Genomic DNA, 20,951 nt, shown 5'->3' on the forward strand with positions numbered 1-20,951 from the left:
TTTAGGGGACTAAGAGCTTTCTTCCCCTCTTAAATTACTTACAAAATAAGATTGAAACATGAAAATTACATGATAGGTGGTTTAACCCAAAAAGTTCTTAGGATATGGACACCTACTATTGGAGAAGTAGAAGTAGGCATGGGAGGAAATTTGGGGGATGTTTTTTAGGGATCAATACTTATAGGGGTGCCTGGGTGGCTCAGTCGGTTAAGCGGCCGACTTCGGCTCAGGTCATGATCTCGCGGTCCGTGAGTTCGAGCCCCGCATCAGGCTCTGTGCTGACAGCTCAGAGCCTGGAGCCTGTTTCAGATTCTGTGTCTCCCTCTCTCTGACCCTCCCCCGTTCATGCTCTGTCTCTCTCTGTCTCAAAAATAAATAAACGTTAAAAAAAAATTAAAAAAAAATACTTATAAAAGGGTTGGGGGAGGAGCAGGATTGGGCAGAGGTTGAACTGTGATATACCGCCACAAGCTTTCAGCCTGGTGGGGAGCCCTGAAGTGCATATTCCCCATCGGTGTCCTGCCTCAGGTTGGAAGGGCTGGGTCTCTATACTCCTGCCTTACGAGGCACCAGAGAAAGGTGCAAGCTCAGGTGATGTGGCTCTCTGTAGTTGTGACAGCTCTGAAGAAAAGGACAGCTACAGGCTATCCATGAACCCCTCTTCCTGCAGCTGGGCTGCACCTCAGGCCTTCTTTGAAGGGAGATCCTGGGCTGGCGTCTCCATGTCCTTCGTCTCCTTATGCTGCTTGAACCCATTCTTTATGGGCATTGAAAAAGCAGCTTCCCCAGGATTCCAGCGGCCTCTCTGTTTGAGGTACACTTTTGGAGAAACAAATTCTGCCTCCGTCTCTACAATTGGTCTGGGGCAACAATTGACCTACATCATTTTCCTCCTACACTGTCCATTGAAGATCCCCCTCACCCTCGGCTACCAGCTCTTCTGGCCTTGGAGTCTTACCTGGGGGCTTGATCTGGACTGCCATCAATGAGGGGCCTGAGCCCTGGTCACCATTTCCTTCTCTGGCCAGGCTCCTGTACTTGTCAATTTACAGTCATGATTGGGCACGAATGTCTCCCCGCCCCATTGCGTAATAATAGCCTTACCTGTTCCTGATGATCAGGGTCAATTACCCCTGCCACAATGGTGACTTCTCTTCTTGCCTGCTGGCCCCTGGACACAAGAAGCCCAAGGTGTTTGGGCAATAGCTGTAGCTTATGATTCAATGCGCTCTTGCTGGGTCCCCTGGAAAAAGTGAATCCTCTTTGGGGCTGAGGTCCTCTAAGCCTGCAAAGCCCAGCAATGTGGGGACAGGAAACACAAAGTCCCTCAGAAGTGGGTCATTGAGAATGATGGTAAGTGAGGCCATCTGGACTTATTTACACTTCCTATTGGGAATACAAAGCTACCTAAAAACTTCGGTTCAAGGCACATGATGTGCTCTGGAAGATGCATCCTCACAGAGTAATGTCTCTAGCTGGCACTTCAGCTCTGTCTTCAGCAGGCTGCTCCAGCCCCATCAGGCTGGCAGCGTCTGGGTGATATGGTCATCGGATCCCACGGTCACGGCCCATTTCCACACCTCCTTTCTGGTGAAGTTAGTTCCCCTGTCTGACACAACGTGGGATCTGGTACTGGTGGGTCAAACACTCTGTAAGCCCTCAGATAGTGGTGCTGGATGAGGAAAGGAAAGCTCATACCGGAATATGTCCTGTGGGAACAAACTGTTGACCTTTCCAAAAATGGAAGGGGCCCAACGTGGCCAACTTGCCCCCAGTTGGCCAGTTGGCCTCATTGAGGAGTAAGGGGCTCAATATTGGTCTCTGTTGCAGGCAAATTGGACATTGGACAGTGGCAGTAGCTACATCAGTCTTGGAAGTACAGTTAGTCCTTGCTTTGCATGGTTCCAATACGCACAAAACTTCAGTTACCATGATTTAGTTAAATAACACCGGTCCCCCAACAACACGGTTCAAATATCTATTACCACACTGTATTAACTGTACAAACTGTGCAGAGCGCAAACCCCAATGTTAGCTCTGTAGGCCAACGATCACTATGTAAATAGAAGATGCATGTCATGATCGGTGCTGATCACATCACTTCTTTCAAAGTCAGGTGGTGACCGGTCACTGCCCACCTTTGTTCGGTTCACACACAGGCGGGCAGCCAAGCATCTAGTTGTGTTACCTGGTTCCCAGCGAAGCTACCCATGTGACGGTTGACTACGATGGATACTCGAAAAAGGGAATTGGCCAAAGAGATGAAAGCGCGGCAATGAATCCCCACAGTGATAAGGCTGGAAGTGAAATTCGAGTCAAACGAATTATAGAAGAAACAGCTGACTCTGGGAACACACCCCCAGCTGCCTCTTGGGAGCCTCTAGATGCACAGCAGAGGAACTTAGTGAAGGCCAAAGGTAGCGACGGAACTGAGAACGAGGTGGCAGCAAGAGAGCGGAGGTGTCCCAGAGGAAGCGGACCTGGCAGAAACTTCACACGCAAGCGGCTCTTTGAAAATTCTCATGACATTCCCGTTCAATTTCGTGGAAAGCGCAAAGCATCAAATGTCGGAAACTGATCCAGACTTAGAAAGGAATACAACAGTTCTCCACAGAGGCATAAAAGAGATGCTCTCTCCATATAGAAAAGTATACAAGATGGTAAACATTGTCCGAACTCTTGTTGCTAAGTTTACTTATACAGGAATAAACCACTAATTTCCAGACTTTCTCATGTTTTCAGTCATAGTTGACTAACAAAATATTAGTCGCACTATTTTTTTTTGTTTCCCTATACATGTATAACCAACAGTAAAACAGTTTTTAATATTTTGACAAAACGTTTTTAAAGTCGCAGCATGATCATCATTTTTCCCCCACTGATTTTTTTAAAATGTTTATTTTTGACAGAAGAGAGAGAGAGCACATGTGTGCGTGTGCACGCACACGCACGGTTGGGGAGGGGCAGAGAGAGGGAGACACGGGATCTGAAGTGGGCTCTGTGCTGACAGCAGAGAGCCCCATGCAGGGCTCAAACTCACAAACCATGAGATCATGACCCGAGCTGAAGTCAGGGGCTTAACCGACTGAGCCCCCCGGGGCGCCCCTTCCCCAGTGATTATTAACACTGCACGGTTTCAGGGTGCATGGTCATTTTTACCATCCCGCACTACTGTGCAAGGCAAGAACTGCCTTTATGTGCCCTTGGAAATATTCTCAGCCTCCATCTCTGTCACGGTGGCCTCTCCATTCATGTGCCCATCATGCCAGTTCTCGGGTGGCCAATGGCCTAGGAAGTTCAGACAGTGAGATGTCAAAATCTTTGGGGACATCCACCAAGATGTCTCCATTCCATCTGTTAGGACTAAAGGTTTTTCTAACCTAGTCCCCTCTCTTGACATGGGCCTGCTTTAATTTTTTATGAAGTCCAGTCTCTTAGCTGGAAGAGTCCAAAATTTTTTCTTATCCTACCATTGTAGGTCTGAAGGTGCATCTGTGAATATTCAGTGAGAGCCTTCTGGCGTTCACGCCTGGATTTCATACATGGTTTTCACCCTCAGCTGCTCCTTAAGTTTCTGTAGCCATCAGTGGGACTTAGCCAGAGCCACCCGATCCAATTATCCTTATATCTACCTTTTCCTTCCAAGTTTCAAATACCTGATACATCGCACCCACTAGTGCATTGGCTTCTCCTGGTACTCGTGCCCAAATCACCCCCCACCCCCCAGCCCCCCGCCCTGGGAGATGTAACAATTGAATGGCCGCCGGTGCTAGCAGCATCTGGACTCTACTTACCACCAGCGATGGGGGCCTCACGGCCAGCCTGGTGGTGTGTGACCCACTTTCAAACCCTCACTTTGTTGCCTGCTTTCTGGGACCACGCCCAGCACCGATGGCCACAGGTTAGAGTCTCTGGAAGTCTGGGGTGCAAGATGGTTGTCAGAGATGAACACCCGTAAAAGGATGTGAGAGGAAGCAGGACTGCTTTGGCGAAGAAGTTAACTGTTACATCCATCCAACAAAGGCTTCAGCAACCCAACAGGACAATCTGGAGCAAGCATTTATTGTCATGCTTTCCCCAGTTAGGTCAAAACAATTAGGCTTTAATACCCACCCCCCTCCCCACTTTCCTCAGCCACTGGACTCAGGCTTTCCTGGGAAGGGCATGACCTTGCACGAAGCCGTTTAGGCAGCTGAGACCCACCAAGAAGGAGCTGACAGCCGGCCGGGCTGTTTGCTGACTGCACTCCCCGCCCCCAGCCAGACAGCACATACCTCCTTGAAGGGGGATCTGGGCGGCACCCCTCTGTGTCTACCAGATCACGGGAGTTGCCTTCCTCACTCCGATTCTGCCTCATATAATGACATTGACAACGTTCATTCTAATTGTGACCGGACTGTAGAATACCACAAAACTGGAGTACAAGTCTGACAGTGTAAATCTCATCCTGAGAATGAAAAAAAAAAAAAAAAAAAAAAAGAGTCATTTATTCACCTGTTTTGGACAAAAAGCCACTCTATGTGATTTCTCTATTCCGACATGGATATTTACAAAGGAAATAGTCATTGATGTTTCCCTCTTTTCGGTCTCCTAGAAAAAAAAAATCTTGAAAAAGTTTTCCTCGGAAAAGCAGAGTCATCTAGCAGACCCTGTGGCTAATGTACAATTAAACCGTACAAAATTAAACACATCTCACATGACTGTCACGGGTTCCCTCTGAAGAGCTGAATCACATATACGAAAGCAAACTCCCCCTAGAAGAATAACAGAAACATGGAAACCGGGAGGCGGCCTCGTGCTAAAGACCCAGCAGGGAGGGAGCTTGGAGGTTAGCCACGACCTAAATTCCTACGGTGCTGAAATACTACCATTTTAGTCGACCCACAAGTGTTTACTTGGCATCTCCATTGTTGCCTCTGACGTTGCACGGGGTCCGGAGGGGAAGCTGAGGGCCAGCGGGACTGACCGACTCCCCCAGGGTCACGCTGCGGCCCAAACCCTGACTGAAACCCAGGCCTCCTGACTGGAAGAACAGTGCTTGCTGCTGCTCTCTTCCTGGTGCTTGTTCTCCAGCAGGGAATGTTATCCATACAGATAGAACACAACAAAGTCAGAGTTATATGTTGTTGTTTCCCCCCCCCCCCTTTTTTTAAGTTTATTTATTTTGAGAGAGAGAGAGAGAGCAGGGGAAAGGCAGAGCGGGGGTGGGGTGGGCAGAGAGAATCCCAAGCAGGCTCTGTGCTGTCAACACAGAACCCGACATGGGGCTTGATCTCGTGAACCCTGAGATCATGCCGTGAATGGAAATCAGACGCTTAACTGACCGAGCCACCCCGGTCCTGCTCCTTTCTTGAGGTCCCCTCAGTAGATGCTGTCAGTGTGCCCTGACACTGGGTGTGCTTTCTGCCACCAGCCACCCCATCTCTGCCGTAGCCTGCTTTACCTGTGCTGCAGAAAGCCGGGTCTCCCTGGCGATTATCCCCCTCCACAACCTGTAGTCCGTAACGGACCACAGGCAGAAACGGGGATACGAATGTTGCCATCCCTGTCCTTGGGTGGGACAACTCTTGAGGTGTGAGCTACCCCTCCCCAGGTCACCTCGGCTTGGTATCACAGCCTTACTTGGTCCTCTTTTCTTCCCTGCCCCACTTCCTTATTCCCCTAATGATTTTTCCTGGGAACACTCCCTAATACATCATTTTCCTATGAATATTCCTTGTCTCAAAATCTGTGTCCAGGGAATAGAAGTGAAAAACCACTGACTCTGAAACTTTTGTCTAAATTTCCTTCTGTGTAAACATGGAAAATTCTCTCTCTCTCTCTCTTTCTCGGATATCAACTGCTTATTTTAATGTGGGTGTGGGTTGGGGGCTTGGCACTCAATTAGAGAGAAGCAGGCCAGGTCAGTGCTTTGGTGAGCACCGAGGCTTCAGCCAAATAACTTGCTGACGTGTCTATCACTAATGCCTGTGACTACAGGGTGAAAAAAGTGTTGTCCAAAGCTGACTGATCAGTGGGGCAAGAGAAATGGTATTTTTCAGTATCTCTCACGGGACGAGACCTCTGAAGGATTTTGTAAGCATTTGTTGGCAAACTGGAAAACACAACCGGGTAACTCCCAGAGGGGACAGGAGCTTTTTAGGGGACACAGTGGAAAGTAGAAGCCCAAGGGGAGGGAAGGGAACGGACCCAGGCTGGAGCAGCAAGCTGGATGGGGGAGGGGAAAGGGGGCCTGGCCCAGTAAGGGCCTGGGAGCCAATGAAGATTCCACAGAGAGATGGGAGGGGGATGGGAAGGCCTGGGGGCATTACCAGAACAGGTGAAGTCTCCAGGGGACATAAAACAAATAAACACCCAAGGAAGAGAAGCCTTGCAAAACATTTGTAATCCCTCACTAACTGCCAGGCAATATGGTGGGTGACTTTCAGAGACTCAAACTCAAACACGCTCTATTTGTGTAGGAAAAGCCTGCACTGGCCAGCCACAGTGACTAAATTTCCACAATTAATCAAACCATTTGATGAAGGCAAGATTTCTTAATCAGGATCCAAGGCCCAAGGACATTGAATTCAGGGGGTCCGTGAACTTGGATGAAGAAAAAAATTATATTAAATTATATCTGCATTCTCACCTAACTGAAATTTTAATTATGAATGTAGTCAACACACCTTAGCACCACCTAAGACTTCATCACCAATAGAAATCATAGGTATTTTTGTATGACGTTACCGTCGCTATGAATATTTCGAGATACCATTGATGCTCACGATATTTTCAAATTAAGAAAACTATTAGATATGCCTCTAGGTCTTGTTTTCTGATATATCAATAAAGAAGAACACGTTACTATTTCACATTTCAAAACATATTTTGAGAGCAGTATTTCAATACAGTTGGTTTCCTTTGTATTTCATTTTATGCATTTCAAACCACTTTCTGACAAGAGGCCCATGGAAGAACAGAATAATCATAATGAAGGCATTGAAAGTCACATATAAAAGCTCATGTGAGTAATTGTCACTGGTGTCCTTTAACACACATCAGAAGAGCTTCGTCCCCCCCAGGAAAGAAAGGGTGCTGCAGAAAAGGTGAATACTGAGGAGGCAAAAAGAAAAGGAAGATCTGCTTCAGAGGACAGAGCTGGGTGTTGGCACCATACCTGGGGAATCTTCAGCACCCCGGAAGGACACGCTTCAAAAAAGAGAAAGCCAGAGGATCTGTTGCCACACAACAAACAAACGAAGATAAAACAACCTTCTCTGCAAGTTGATGTGGATTGAAGGATGAGTCAGCTGAGACATGGGTGTTTGTTAAAAATACAGATTTTCAGGCCTTGGGTTGAGCGTGAGAATCTGTATTTTTAAGAAGCACCCCAGGCGGTGTGGCGCTAAAACCCAAGCAGGGAGTCTTGACTATAGAAGAATGTTGGGATGGAAGAATATGCTGTAGCTTTCCAGGGAGTAACTCGGCTATCCTTGACATGCTAATTTGTACCTGAATTCCCGAGAAATGGAGATTGCATCCCTGTGTGTCATAATCCAGCCCCCTACTGAAGCAGGTGGACCTTCTCCCTCCAGGAATTTTAAATCCTGTGTCATTCATGAACGTATGGCCCCATATTTTTCAAAGCACCAGATCGGGGCTTTCCTTGGTCTAAATGAATCTTTTTAAGTAGGTCCGAACTCTAACTACACTTCCCATCTCAGTTTTAGAGGACTGGGATATTTACTTATTAACAAATACTTATTATGCAAATCATAACGTTCTAACCTTAGTGTAACTGAATGTAGTTTGGGATTTGGGGGGGGGGGGAGAAATTCTGAGGAGTAAATCCACAGTATGTTTCAAAGAGAGATTTAAATTGCTAATTTCCTAGCATCGGAATGTGAGTAAGGATTGTCACAGACTTAGCATGCAAACCACGTATTTAACATTCCTGTGTAGTAACGGTCTCTGAAGTTGTGTTTTGGTTTGAGAAACAGCAAGAATAAATATAGCACGAGGGGGAAACTTTGTTGTTTATTTTTAAGGGGATAAAAATTTATGAGGAGCTTTTGCTCACCAGAAAAGAGCTTTCTCTTTAGTCTCCCACATGATTTTATACCTCTAATCACATTGGAAAGAACTTGTTTCCCAATGCTCTCGGAGTTCTGCATTTCGCTTCCCAGAACAAGGAAGTGAAGGGCTATGAAACACACACACACACACACACACACACACACACACACACACACTAGAAATGTGAAGAACAAGCATATCACCAGACAATATATGTGATTTGAAACAAAGACAGAATTATTTGCCTGCAACTCGGAAAGTTGTGCTGGGGGTGTCGTGAGGGACTGGAACTGGGTCTCTCCTTTCCCAACCCCCCTGGTAATCTTAACCACTTCCTCCACATTCATTCTCTTTTGAGTAGCCAACACATGGCATTTGGACTGCAGCAAAACCTCATTGTGACATTTCAATGGCATAATTAGTGACAATTCAGTCAATGTGTGTTGGGCACCTTCCACATATACCAGGATCTGGTCTCAGCCTTGTTTGTACACCGGCTCATTGACTCTTCATAATAACTCCATTAGGTGGGTTTTATCATCCACATTTTACAAGTGGCTGGCATAGAGTAAGCACTCATTGAATAGTACTTATTGTTTTAAATCGTCATTATTACTTTTATGAATAACTTCCATATGAGGCAATCAGGACACTTTCAGACTCTTACTTGAGCCTTGGAAAACAGGTTCAGTGTTGGTGGCTGGAGACAGGGAGGAGGCAGAGGGTAGTCCAGTATAAACCCAAGGCTGAAGGAAGGAAACTGTAAGGAATACATGAAAAATGAGTAAATTTACTTGTTTGTGTTGAGTTTGTAGAGAGGCATGTTTGGAGCCGTGCCTGGAAAGATAACTGCGGGTCTCATTTTGGAGCCTTGCTTGGCCAGAGAGTTTGGACATAAATTTAAAGGCAGTGGAAACTCACTGAAGGTTTCTGACGGGGCAGATGTTCTGGACTATGCAAGAAGGGCTGGGCACAGGGCAGGAGGCAAGAACAGAGAGGAATGCATTAGAGAGTTACTGTGGTATTCCAGGTCTAAGGTGATAAAGTCGGAGCCTGAACCAGGATAGTGGCCGTAAGAACGGAAGGAAAGGATGTGTGAGGGAGAAATTATGCAAGAGGGCTTGTTAGGACTTGGAGCCAGGAGAAAATGATGGGGAAGGTGGAGAAATCAAAGATCACAATCAAGGTCTTAATCTTGAAAAAATTATGGTATCGTTTCCAGATAGAGGAGATGGTGTTCAGATAGAAACGGGTAGGTCTGACTTTGAACACACTGATTTTGATTAGAGGATAATATCTAGGTAAAACTGCCTGCTAAGCAGTCGGAAACTCTAGTAGAGTGGGAGAAATGGAGAAGGGAGGAGTCCATTCTTTGGAAAGACTCATCTTTTGTGGGTAGAGGAGGAAGGGAGCCATTGAAGGAGAGGGAGAACAGTGTTGACATGTAAGGAAGAAAAGCGACATAGTAAGCAAGTGTCAGATAAGCCAAGGGAGGAGGAGGATTCAAGCCAGGGGGTGGAGGAGGTGGCCAAAAAGCAAGAGGGCAATGGTGGCCACTAGACATTTTTGGGAGCCACCCACCTTCTCCTGACCTTCCTTTGTCTGAAAGGCACATGAAAAGGTTATAGGGGCTTAGGAGAAAGAGGGTAGCTCTGTACAGATTCTAGGTCTTGCATTGATGTTTTTATTTACAGCCCCACAAATAAACCTCACTTGTGGTCAGTAGTGCCATCTGTGAATATGGAAAGCCTATCATTTTATTTTTGCAGTCATTGTCAACATCATCTAGAACCATCAGTGTGCTTTGGCTGCAAATACAGAAATGCAGACTCGGGGCGCCTGGGTGGCTCAGCCTGTTAAATGTCCGACTTCAGCTCAGGTCATGATCTCATGGTTTGTGAGTTCGAGCCCCGCGTCGGGCTCTGTGCTGACAGTTCAGAGCTGGAGCCTGCTTCAGATTCTGTGTCTCCCTCTCTCTCTCTCTCTGCCCCTCCCCTGCTTGCCCTCTGTGTCTCTCTCTTTCTCTCAGTGAATCGGAAGCCCTAAGGTAGAGTAGATGTCACCATTGGTTGATTAGAGGCTCAAAAAAAATTTTTTTTAATTAATTAATTAAGGAACGAAGTATTTCCCATTTCTCCTCTCTGCTGTCCCCAGTGGAAGCTTCTTCCTCAGAGAAGTAACAAGATGGCTGCCGCAGTTTCAGATAACACAGCAGAAGTATCTCTATTTGGAGGAAAAAGAGAGACCACCTCTTCCTGTAGCTTTCTTGGAGGAGGCAGGAAACTTTGCCAAAGCCTCCCAGCCGACTTCCCCTCATGCCTCATTGGCCAGAATTAGGTCACATGCAAATGCCTGACACAGTTCTCGTAAGGGTAATGGCATTACCTTTAGAGGAATCAGACTCATTCCTGACAATTTCCTCTGAAATACTTGGCTATGCAGATGAGTCCCTGGACAAAATTGAAATTCTGTTAGAAAGGAAGGAGGGGGAATGGACCCTGAGGGGGCAACTCTTAAATGGAGGCTATATTATCAGTCTTTAGGATTATGAAGAAATGTTTGCTTAGGATCCCTATCTGAAAGGGCCTTGTAATCTGGTTGGTGGTAGACACTCCAAAAAATGACAGCAGAGTTTTTAGCACAGTTTGGATACATAGTAGGCGCGTATGAATTTGCTGGATGAATGAATACGTACCAGTACACCCTAAATGCTAAATGAATAACACAACCATGCACAGAGATTCAGATGTATTGAATCAGTTCTAGTGCAAAGATTTATCAAGTATAGTGAAGTTCTATTAGAATACAGATACCCAAGTCACAACCCCTAGAATTCAAATTCAGGTTTTTTTCACGGCCCCAGTTACCTGCATTTTTAAACAAGAAGCCTAGGGGGTTCTAGTACAAGCTCCATGAGAGTTAGGGAGGGTGGCTGTAAGGGTGTGGTTGGAGTAGGTAGGTAAAATTTTGTTTAAAGCCATCTAATGAATCATCAAATTAAAGAACTGGTGATTTACCTTCTGATATTTGTAAAATGGTTGCTAGGATCCACAAAATAGTGTTTTAGAGTTCTTATCAAAGAACCGTAAGTACAAAGGGAACTTACTGTGCAACTTTTCCCTTCTGGGCTTAATTAAGCTGATCGACTGCTGAGGAAAAGGTGAATCAAACAGTGTTTCCAAATTCCAAATTCGAAGGTATTTGTTTTATTTGAGAATACAATCACATACAATGATCAGGCTGCTGTTTTATAATGGATTGAAAACATTTGCTCATTCTTATTCTTCCCCAGCACCAGTACCCCCTGCCCCAATTTCTTTATAATTTATTGTACTCAGAAACTTGTAGGTGTAGGGTGAGACTATTCTTTCCCTCTGAATTCCAAAATTTACATTTAGATGGGAAGAAAACCTTAATTTGCCACAGCTCTTATTTAACTGTCTGAAGAAATAGGGTCTAAATTCCAACCAGCAGGTACACGCGTGCTTGCTTTCATGTTGCCAATGTCATTTTCATTTATATCTGGTTAGTTTTTACTTCCCTTTCCTAATTCACCCTTTTATTTCTGCATTGTACTCACTCCCTTTGCTGGGGTGTGTGTGTGTGTATGTGTGTGTGTGTGTATTTTATTTTCTCAGTGAATGCACTGGTATGTGTGTGTGTGTATTTTATTTTCTCAGTGAATGCACTGGTATTGATATACCATTTGGATTGGATATTTGTAAAGCCTGGTTGGAGAATGTATGTAATAATCATAACTATAATTATATAGCAAGCATGATTTCAAAGCACTGTGACTTCCATTATCTCAAACTTCAAAACTTATTAGGTGCTAATATGCATATCATTTAGCAGGTTAGGAATTTGATATTTTTCCAGGATCATACAGTTAGTAAATAGGGCAGCCAGGGGGGGAAAAATTATAAGCCATGGTGGATTTGGTAGTGTCATATAAACTGGATTTAATTTTATAGGATTATTTTTTAAAACCTAAAAGATAGATCATCTCATCTGCTTTCATTCATACGATAGTAGCTACATCTGGATGCTCTGTAAGTAAATTGATATGGTTAGGGTGTTATTAATGTCAAGGATTGTTTTAGTGCAATCTGGATGCTTAATGTGAATTTAACCTCTAAAAGTGAAGGCTAGGGGCCCCTGGGTGGCTCAGTCAGTTGAGTGTCTGACTTTGGCTCAGGGGAGCCCCACATGGGCTCACTGCTGTCAGTGCAGAGCCTACTTCAGAACCTCTGTCCCCCTCTCTCTCTGCCCCTTCCCCACCTGTGCTCTCTCTCTCTCTCTCTCTCTCTCTCAAAAATAAATAATTAAAAAACATTTTTTAAAAAGTGAAGGCTATGGGGTGCCTGGGTGGCTCAGTCGGTTGGGCGTCCGACTTCAGCTCAGGTCCTGATCTCGTGGTCTGGGAGTTCAAGCCTCGCGTCAGGCTCTGTGCTGACAGCTCAGAGCCTAGAGCCTGTTTCAGATTCTGTGTCTCCCTCTCTCTCTGACCTTCCCCCATTCATGCTCTCTCTCTCTCTGTCTCAATAATGAATAAACGTTAAAAAAAATTAAAAAAAAAAAGTGAAGGCTATGGGGTGCCTGGATGGTTCAGTTGGTTAAGCATCCAACTTCAGCTCGGGTCATGATCTCACGGTTCGTGGGTTAGAGCCATGCATCGGGCTCTGTGGTGACACCTCAGAACCCGGAGCCTGCTTCGGGTTCTATGTCTCTCTCTCTCTGTCTTCCCTCCCCTGCTCACATTCTGTCCTCTCTCTCAAAAATAAATAAATATAAAAAAAAAAAACAACAATTAAAAGTGAAGGCTAAAAAGCTTTACGAGTGTACGTGTCTGTGTGTGTTCATGTGTGTTAACAGAAAATAGGTTATGATCATTCACAAGGTTCTTTAGATACTGCTTGTGTTCAGTTTCTGCAGCAGTTTTTAAATTTATTTAATTTATTTAATTTTTTCCTGGGGGCTCAGGACTCTGTTCCAGTTTCTGAGCAGAGATATGAGGCCCTCTAGCTCACCATGCTGAGATTCATGATCATCACCCTGTGCCTAACACACCAGCTACTATTCTAGGAACTTGGCTGCCTTTTTGAGACTCAATTCCCTTTCGTGTGTTCCAGTTTTATTCATAAATGATAATGATCATTATAGCTAGCATTTTGTGGGGACTCAATGGGCACCAGGTGCTTGCATAAGTGCATGATCTCATTTAATCCTCCTAATAAGCCTATTGCAAGGGTTATGGATGAGAAAACTGACATTCAGGTACGGTAGCAAGTGACAGAACCAGGGCCACCCTTAACTGGTGCATTGAGCCCCTGCCCAATACCCAGTCTGTCTAAGATCATGCTTTACAATGCCCCTTCCCTTTCCCAGCTCACTCCTGATGTTCACAAAACTCTCGTGGTCCCCAGAGAATCAGTTATGCCAAGAGTATTTTGCGAGATGTTAATTTGTGTTAAATACACTTTCCGTCCTCCACAAGTAAAGTGATGTGATGATATTAATCATAAGTCAAGATAATGCCTAGATTCTAGGCAAGCAATACACTCCTGGGGGTGTACCTAGGAGCCCTGGAAAGAAAGTGTTGTTTACAATTGTCGGAGCCCCCCAAGTTAAACCTACGTCATTCAATGGGCACAGGTTGACAGTTCCACTAATGTGGTCACCCACCAGCTGTTAAGTCCTAGAGTTCTCATGTCACTTGGAATACTTGAGCCTAGTCTTGTTTGAGGAGCTGCCTGGGGGCAGTCAGACTAAAATTGTCCGTTTGTCCGTGTCACCAGGCAGGTGGCATTCATCCACCCCTTGGAATGACTGTGCAATGACTGTACGAGTGGGGCTCGGGAAGACAGCCAGGAGTGTTGACAGGTGCTTTGTGTAGGACATGCAGGAGCTGGGACCATTCCTTGCTCTTTCAGATAAACATGGCGGTAAGGTTAAGGGGAAGAGGATCAAACCTCCAGTTGTTCTCAGAGCCAACAGGCTGGGAAAAGCAGTGAATGAAATGGAAAGTGCTAGGAAAGTTTAGGAGAATCACGATAGGATGTTCTCCTTTCTGAGGAAGGCTCTGGGGATGATCTAAATGACAAAGATCCTCAAGGTCCTTCCTCCTCCATACCTGCTAAGGTCTAGGGTGTTACTTGCCCAGGGGCTGGGTTATTCTCCCTCCTCCAACACAAAATCCAAGTGTCCCATTCCAGCGGCTCCCCCTTCACCTTTCCCCAGTCATTCTCTGTGCTCACTTGGACCTTTCATCTGGAAGAAACTTGCAAGAAGGATAAGGAATTTTTAAAAACTTACCGTGATTTATTATGTCCCCACTCTGGCCCCCAACAGGCCACTCTAGGGAGACTTGATGAATAGTGTGTTCAGCCAAGTGTTCGTTATCCTTATGATCTCTGTAACTGTTCTTTGACTGGGGTGGGGGCAGGGGCGTCTGCTCACCCAGGACACGTATCAGTACCAGTCATTATAAAGGGAAGAGCTGAGGCTGATTGCCAGAATGGTGAGGAAGTGCCTCCGCCTGGAGGAGAGTTAGCAGCCCAGCAACCCTGGCCCCAGCTAGTCTTTGAGACCGCATGACTTGCAACCGCCTCCCCAGTTCCTCCTTGGCAACAGGCTATAAAGCAGAGAACCATTTATTGCTCAGCAGACATTCGATGTAGCCTACAACTGATTCCCAGGGACCATACAGCTTGGTTTATTATCCGTTTTCAGGGACTTCTTGCAAAATCCATCAATCAGCCCATGAGATCCTCATCCTTCCTCTTCCAGAAAGCTGTGTCTGCGATGTAGTCCGTAGTCCCTGTCACAAACACTATCGAGAGCTGGGAAAGGTCTGAGATTGAACACTACAAGTTAGCCTGGCCTGTCAGAGCTTCATGGATGCTAGTCGCAGACGTAAGACCCCTGGGTCAGAAACAGAGGTCTTAGACTCACAGTACAGTACGTGGTGGGGGCCTCAGTGTATTTCTATCCGTTCCTCCACCCCGATGCCCACGGCGGGGACATAGATGGATGCGGGGACACATAGTCGATTTCATTACAGGCGTGTAACCCTGAGCTTAGGGAACCCAGATCTTTCATACGGTACAGTATGTGTGGCTGTCCAGCACTTCAGAAGGAGACGCTGTGTGCTATACAAACATCCTGGAAAAGATAGTCTGGGGAAGTTGGTGCTTCTACTACCAAGACGTGCAGAGATGTGAGAGACCCATGAAGAATTCTTTCCCTACAGGGGTCACATAAATACATTTAATAAAATAGTGAGGGCTGAGATAAAAGTATTGAAAAGGCACTTGAAACCAGTGTTCATTATGTCTGCTAATTTGTTTTAACACACTTTCCCTTCAGTAAACCCATTGTATTATTAACTGTTTGGAAAGATGTTATGTTTGTAAATTGAGGAATTAGATGTAACAATAACTGAGGGACTAAAGAGAACATGTTTATGATTATTATCAGGGGTTTTTTTGGCATGTTTTTTCCTTTAAAAAAAAACCTGATTGGTTCATTATAACTACTGGATGCTAACTTCCTGTGCTATTACTTCTAGGCTATTAGTGTAAATAAGAGGAAAATTAAATTGGTTTGGTCTGAAGCCAGCCACTTCCCAGTACAGAACAGTACTTGTTCAAAATCTTGCCCACTGTGTTATTTAAAGCTGGAATGAGCAAATTAGAAAGTAATGATAAAGGGAACAAAATCTTGAAATACAGATGAAAGGACCGAATTGCTTTTTTTTTAAGTTTATTTATTTATTTTTGCGGGGGGCAGAGAGAGAGAGAGAGAGAGAGAGAGAGAGAGAGAATCCCAAGCAGGCTCCATGCTGTCAGTGCAGAACTGATGCAGGCCTCGATCTCACAAACCACGAGATCATGACCTGAGCCAAAATCAAGAGTCGGTGCCCAAGGACAGAACTGCTTTTTAAAAAATATATTTTAGGGGTGCCCGGGTGGCTCAGTCGGTTAAGCGTCCGACTTCAGCTTAGGTCATGATTTTGCAGTTCATGGGTTCGAGCCCTGTGGACAGCTAGCTCAGAGCCTGGAGCCTGTCTTTAGGTTCTGTGTCTCCCCCTCTCTCTCTGTCCCTCCCTTGCTTTCTCTTTCTCTCTCTCTCTTAAAAATAAATAAAACACAAAAAAAATTTTTAAATATATTTTATCTTCCTACTTCTATGAATATTTGCTGCTCCCAAGAACGTTTCATAACATTTCCAAGGAGACAATGACAAAGGTGATAATTTCTATTAGTTCAGGGACCAACAATGCAGGGAACAGAAGAAAGGAACTGACAGGTTTAATGACTCAGTAACCTCGTCCCTTCCCCTCTGTCACTCAATGTTTGAAAATCCTGCCTTTCTTTTAATTATAAAATCTATTTAATCGTCTATTGGATGCTTACCATGTACAATACCCATTCAAGACTGAGTAAAAGGTGGTCTTGGTTAGGCTGATAAATCGTAATGCAAGTGAAATTAAATGCCCTAAGAATGCCGTGAGAATTCAGAGTAGAAAAGGAGTATGTCTCAGAGTGCAAAGAGAGCTTTATGTAGCAGAGGCTAAGAGCATGGACTCAGGAAACAGCCTGGGTTCAGAACTCAGATCTGCCGCTTACTAATTAGTCAAATGACATTATCCCATCATTCTTCAGTTTCCTCATATGTAAAATAGGGATAATAATACTTGTCTCAAAGGGTTGTTTTGAGGATTAAATGAGTTAATATATTCAAACCACACGGAACAGTGCTGGGCACAAAGCTAAGTGCTTTAGAAGTCCAGCTGTAATTGCTGTTGTTATATGTATGATTGTGGAGCTCAGGAAAAAAAAAAAAAAAACAACCTTTATGAATGAGAAGTCACTACAGGTGATCCTGGTTAACAGCAGGAAATGGAATGGAGACAATGTCAGACATCCCTTTTCTGACAGCCCAGCTGAGGCCCTAGAAACATGGATGTCCTTGGGTCTTGCTCTGGGGAAGGCTAGACAAAGACATTCCACACCTGCTGCTCTGAGCCTAGGGCAAAGGTTGCATATGTGCATACATCTGAACTGAAATATTCATGAAGGATGTACCCAATTGATTTTCCCTGAGTCGTGGAATGACAGGTGATGTTTACTTTCTTATTTTTGCTTGTCTATACTTTCTAATTACTAATAATTAATATCTATTATTTGTTATATTAGGAATAAATGAAACCCTGTTTTAAAACGCCATTATTCATTAAACAGTTGGCATTTATTGATAAAAAATTGTGTTTCTATTCTTCTCAAGCAAGGACTATAATATGCAGAAATTTGTGACTACGATGAGTCCAGAATTCACTAGGAGGGTGGCATATGGAAACCAATCTCTTCGCTAGTAAGTGAGTCTGGCTGACAACCCAAAATGGCAATGTGACCATAACATTACTTGATTCCATTTAAATCTTACAGCAACAATAGAGGTAGATATTATCGTCTCAATTTTATGGATGAAAACTCAGAGTATTATATATCATATTGGTAATCAAGAATTTGGGAATCTAATGGGATGCCTGACTGGCTCTGTTGGTAGAGCATGTGACTCTTAATCTCTGGGTTGGGAGTTCAAGCCCCACACTGGGCATAGAGATTACTTAAAAAAAAAAAAAAAAAAAAAGAGTTAGGGGCGCCTGGGTGGCGCAGTCGGTTAAGCGTCCGACTTCAGCCAGGTCACGATCTGGCGGTCCGTGAGTTCGAGCCCCGCGTCGGGCTCTGGGCTGATGGCTCGGAGCCTGGAGCCTGTTTCCGATTCTGTGTCTCCCTCTCTCTCTGCCCCTCCCCCGTTCATGCTCTGTCTCTCTCTGTCCCAAAAATAAATAAAAAACGTTGAAAAAAAAATTAAAAAAAAAAAGTTATAAAAACTTTGGAATCTGAGAATATCATGCATCTAGTCTAGGGTTCTCAGCCTCAGCACTAGTGACATTTTGGATCAGAAAATTCTTTGTCATGGGGGCTGTCCTATGCATTGTAGGACATTCAGCAGTAGCCCTAGGTTCTACCCCTAGACACCTGTAATATCCCTTTCCTCACAGGTTGTGACAAGCAAAAACATCTTCAGACATTGCCAAATGTCCTCTGATTGAGAACCACTGGTCTAGTGTATTCTATTCATTAATTATTAATTATATATCATTAACCATTAATTATGTATGAATTAATTATTCATATTAAACTCAACATTCAAGATATAAACCTCAAATCATTTTCAACACTTCACCTTTATAGGGGGCTTAGTCCTTCAATTAAATCTTTAATTGATGTTGCTGTTGATGAAAACAGACATTATGACATAATGGACATATTTTGTGTAAATATTTTCCTGTCTTTTGAATTACTTCCACCCTAATGTTATCAAATGAACAAACATTTTTTTTTATTTTTATTTTAGAGAGAGAGAGAGAGAGCATGAGTTGGGGAGAAATGTAGAAAGGAGAATCTTGAAAAAAAACCTTTTTTTTTAATGTTTTTAAATTTATTTTTGAGAGAGAGACAGAGAATGAGTGGGGGAAAGGCAACCAGAAAGGGAGACACAGAATCCAAAGCAAGCTCCAGGTTCTGAGCTGTCAGTATAGCACCTAAGACTGGGCTTGAACTCACGACCTGTGAGATCATGACCTAAGCCCAAATCAGACACTATAACGGACTGAGCCATCCATTCTCTTTAGGTGCCCCTAAAAAGAATCTTAAGCAGGTTCCATGCTCAGCCCAGAGCCTGACTAAAGGCTCAATCCCACGACCCTGGGACCATGACTAGACCTGAAATCAAGAGTTGGACGCTCAATCAACAGAGCCCCCCAGGTGCCCCAGGTGACATGATTTTGATTCCTATTGTGCTATTAGTTTGAACTACTTTTCTCACTTTGTTTAATTAAAATATTTATCTTTTTCCCCTTGAAAAAATTGTAAGAAAAAAAATAAGTGTTCTCTATGCAGTTTTTCAGTGCCTTTAAGCTTAGAAGGCACTTCCTGGTGGGGAGTATATATTTGGAAATGGAGGGGAAAGTGTGGCATGCCTGTTATACACACTGACATACTTAGTAAGCATGCTCCTACATGTAGTATAGAAAAGTGAGCTTGCTCTCTTTTGTAAAACACATTCTCCTACTCTTAAAAGCAATCATTCCCTGCTTATATAAACACTTGCTAGGTTTTTAATTGACATATGCCAGACCTAGTAATAATTAGAGCTAACATTTACCGAGCACTACATTACACGATCTCTCAAGTATAACATGGTGTTTACAACACTGGAATGTGTCGGGAGGCCAGAATTGGATGCACTTGAGTTTAAAATTTAAGAAACTGGGATGAGAATTCTGCTTCAGGGCCACACACAAACAAAAACCCCGGAAAGGTTTTAAATGCAGACCCTAAAATTGCACTGTCCAAACCGATTGCTACTAACCTCCCGTGCGTATCTAAATTTTAACTAAAGTGAAATAAATTTTAAAATTCAGTTTTGGCCACACTAGCCACATTTCAAGTGTTCAACAGCCACATAAGGCTAGTAGGTATCATATTAACAGCACAGAGTAACATTTCCATCATCGAAGAAAGTTTTATTGGACAGTGCAGAGCTAACAGAATATTGCCTTCAGGGCCATTTTTGTGATACCAGATAAAGCTTTTGGAATTCCTGACAAGTTTCCAAAGCTGTGTAACAGAACTGGTTGTTGGAGTTGCCTGAACTTCCTCCAGAATTGGTGAAAAGCATCAGGTTGGGGATAGTTTGGTTGGTTGTTACTTTCTGTCCAATATAATACTAAGGCTCTAAGAAATTCTGTGGTGAATTTCTTCTACAGGGACACAAGAGCAGAAAAAGCCCAGGATAGCTCAGAAAACTTCCGTCTTGTAATATCCAGTAAAACTGGTGACCATTCACTGGGTGTTTCCTATGTGCCAGTCACTGTGCTGAATGCATACTTCCTTCAATCCTCACAAAACCTCTAAAAGATGTGTATTGTTGCCACCATTTCACAGGTAAGGAAGCTGAACTTTAGAGGCCTAAGGTCACACAGTAGCAGAGCCAGGATCTAAAACAAGATACCTTTATGCTCATGTGTTAAGCACCCCTGTAAACCTCTGGTTCTTCACTTTCCTCATCTGCAAGTCTAAAAGGACTAAATTAGAAAATCCCAAAGTTCTCTACCATTTCTAAAACTATGTTCTAAATTAGAATAATACCCCCGCCCCCCATTTTCCCAAGCCAATGAACTATGCAGGGTTTGGAAGAGCGCCTTGCTACCTAAGGATATGCTTTCTCCCATCCATACTTTTTCCTGAAACCTTTCTCGGCTTCCCATTATCTAACGTGGTTTCGACTGTTGTGATGTTTATCTCACGCCACACATACTCCTGAACTAGAGAACGTGCTCTCGTGGCAAGGAGGGATTCGCTCCGGTAAATTCTTAAAAACTTAGCAGAACGCCTAGTGCACAGAAAATGCTCCACGAACATTTATGGAATTAACTGGAAGTGGACTGGCAGGAAAACGTGAACCACTTGAAGAGAACTATTAAGGATATTACTTAGAAAACGGGGCTGTCTGAAGAAAACCCCGAATGGAATAGCCCGTATGGGGGGGCGGCTGGAGACAAATTCTGAGCCGCAGACACCTGAAGAAGTGGAATAACGTTAGGGATGGCGGTGGTGACGTTCGCAGGGGGCGGAGCGGACGGCGCCAGGACTCTGGGAGAGGCGGCAAACTCCACCCACCCCGGAACAGCGGCCGCCTGCCCTCCCGGGTCTTCCAGGTTCCCGGGACCGCATCCCAGCCCCGCCCCTCCTCGGAGGTCGCTGCTGCGACGGCAGCTGCGGCTGCGCAGTGGCGCGCGCGTAGGCGAAGCGGCGCGCGCC

At 44.5% G+C, this 20,951-nt stretch overlaps 2 long non-coding RNA genes across 4 annotated transcripts; one reads left to right on the forward strand and one right to left on the reverse strand.

Annotated features, from left to right (window-relative positions):
- Positions 1 to 3,180: 3,180 nt before the first annotated feature.
- On the reverse strand, positions 3,181 to 4,730 carry LOC132664379 (uncharacterized). 3 transcript variants are annotated; one of them, XR_009603643.3, is made up of 4 exons: positions 4,495 to 4,730; positions 4,275 to 4,414; positions 3,795 to 3,919; positions 3,181 to 3,288 (listed from the first exon to the last, which is right to left on the reverse strand). It is a non-coding gene; the product is annotated as an uncharacterized LOC132664379 (long non-coding RNA). The 3 variants fall into 3 exon arrangements; XR_009603644.3 differs by having other exon boundaries at positions 4,275 to 4,396; positions 4,495 to 4,727; XR_009603642.2 differs by lacking the exon at positions 4,495 to 4,730 and having other exon boundaries at positions 4,275 to 4,482.
- A 3,798-nt stretch (positions 4,731 to 8,528) lies between these two features.
- Positions 8,529 to 20,069, forward strand: LOC132664818 (uncharacterized). Its single transcript, XR_009603860.1, has 3 exons — positions 8,529 to 8,585; positions 17,347 to 17,433; positions 19,898 to 20,069. It is a non-coding gene; the product is annotated as an uncharacterized LOC132664818 (long non-coding RNA).
- Positions 20,070 to 20,951: the final 882 nt, after the last annotated feature.

Source organism: Panthera onca, chromosome F2 (genome assembly GCF_046562875.1).
Source record: "Panthera onca isolate mPanOnc1 chromosome F2, mPanOnc1 haplotype 2, whole genome shotgun sequence".
Taxonomy (NCBI): domain Eukaryota; kingdom Metazoa; phylum Chordata; class Mammalia; order Carnivora; family Felidae; genus Panthera; species Panthera onca.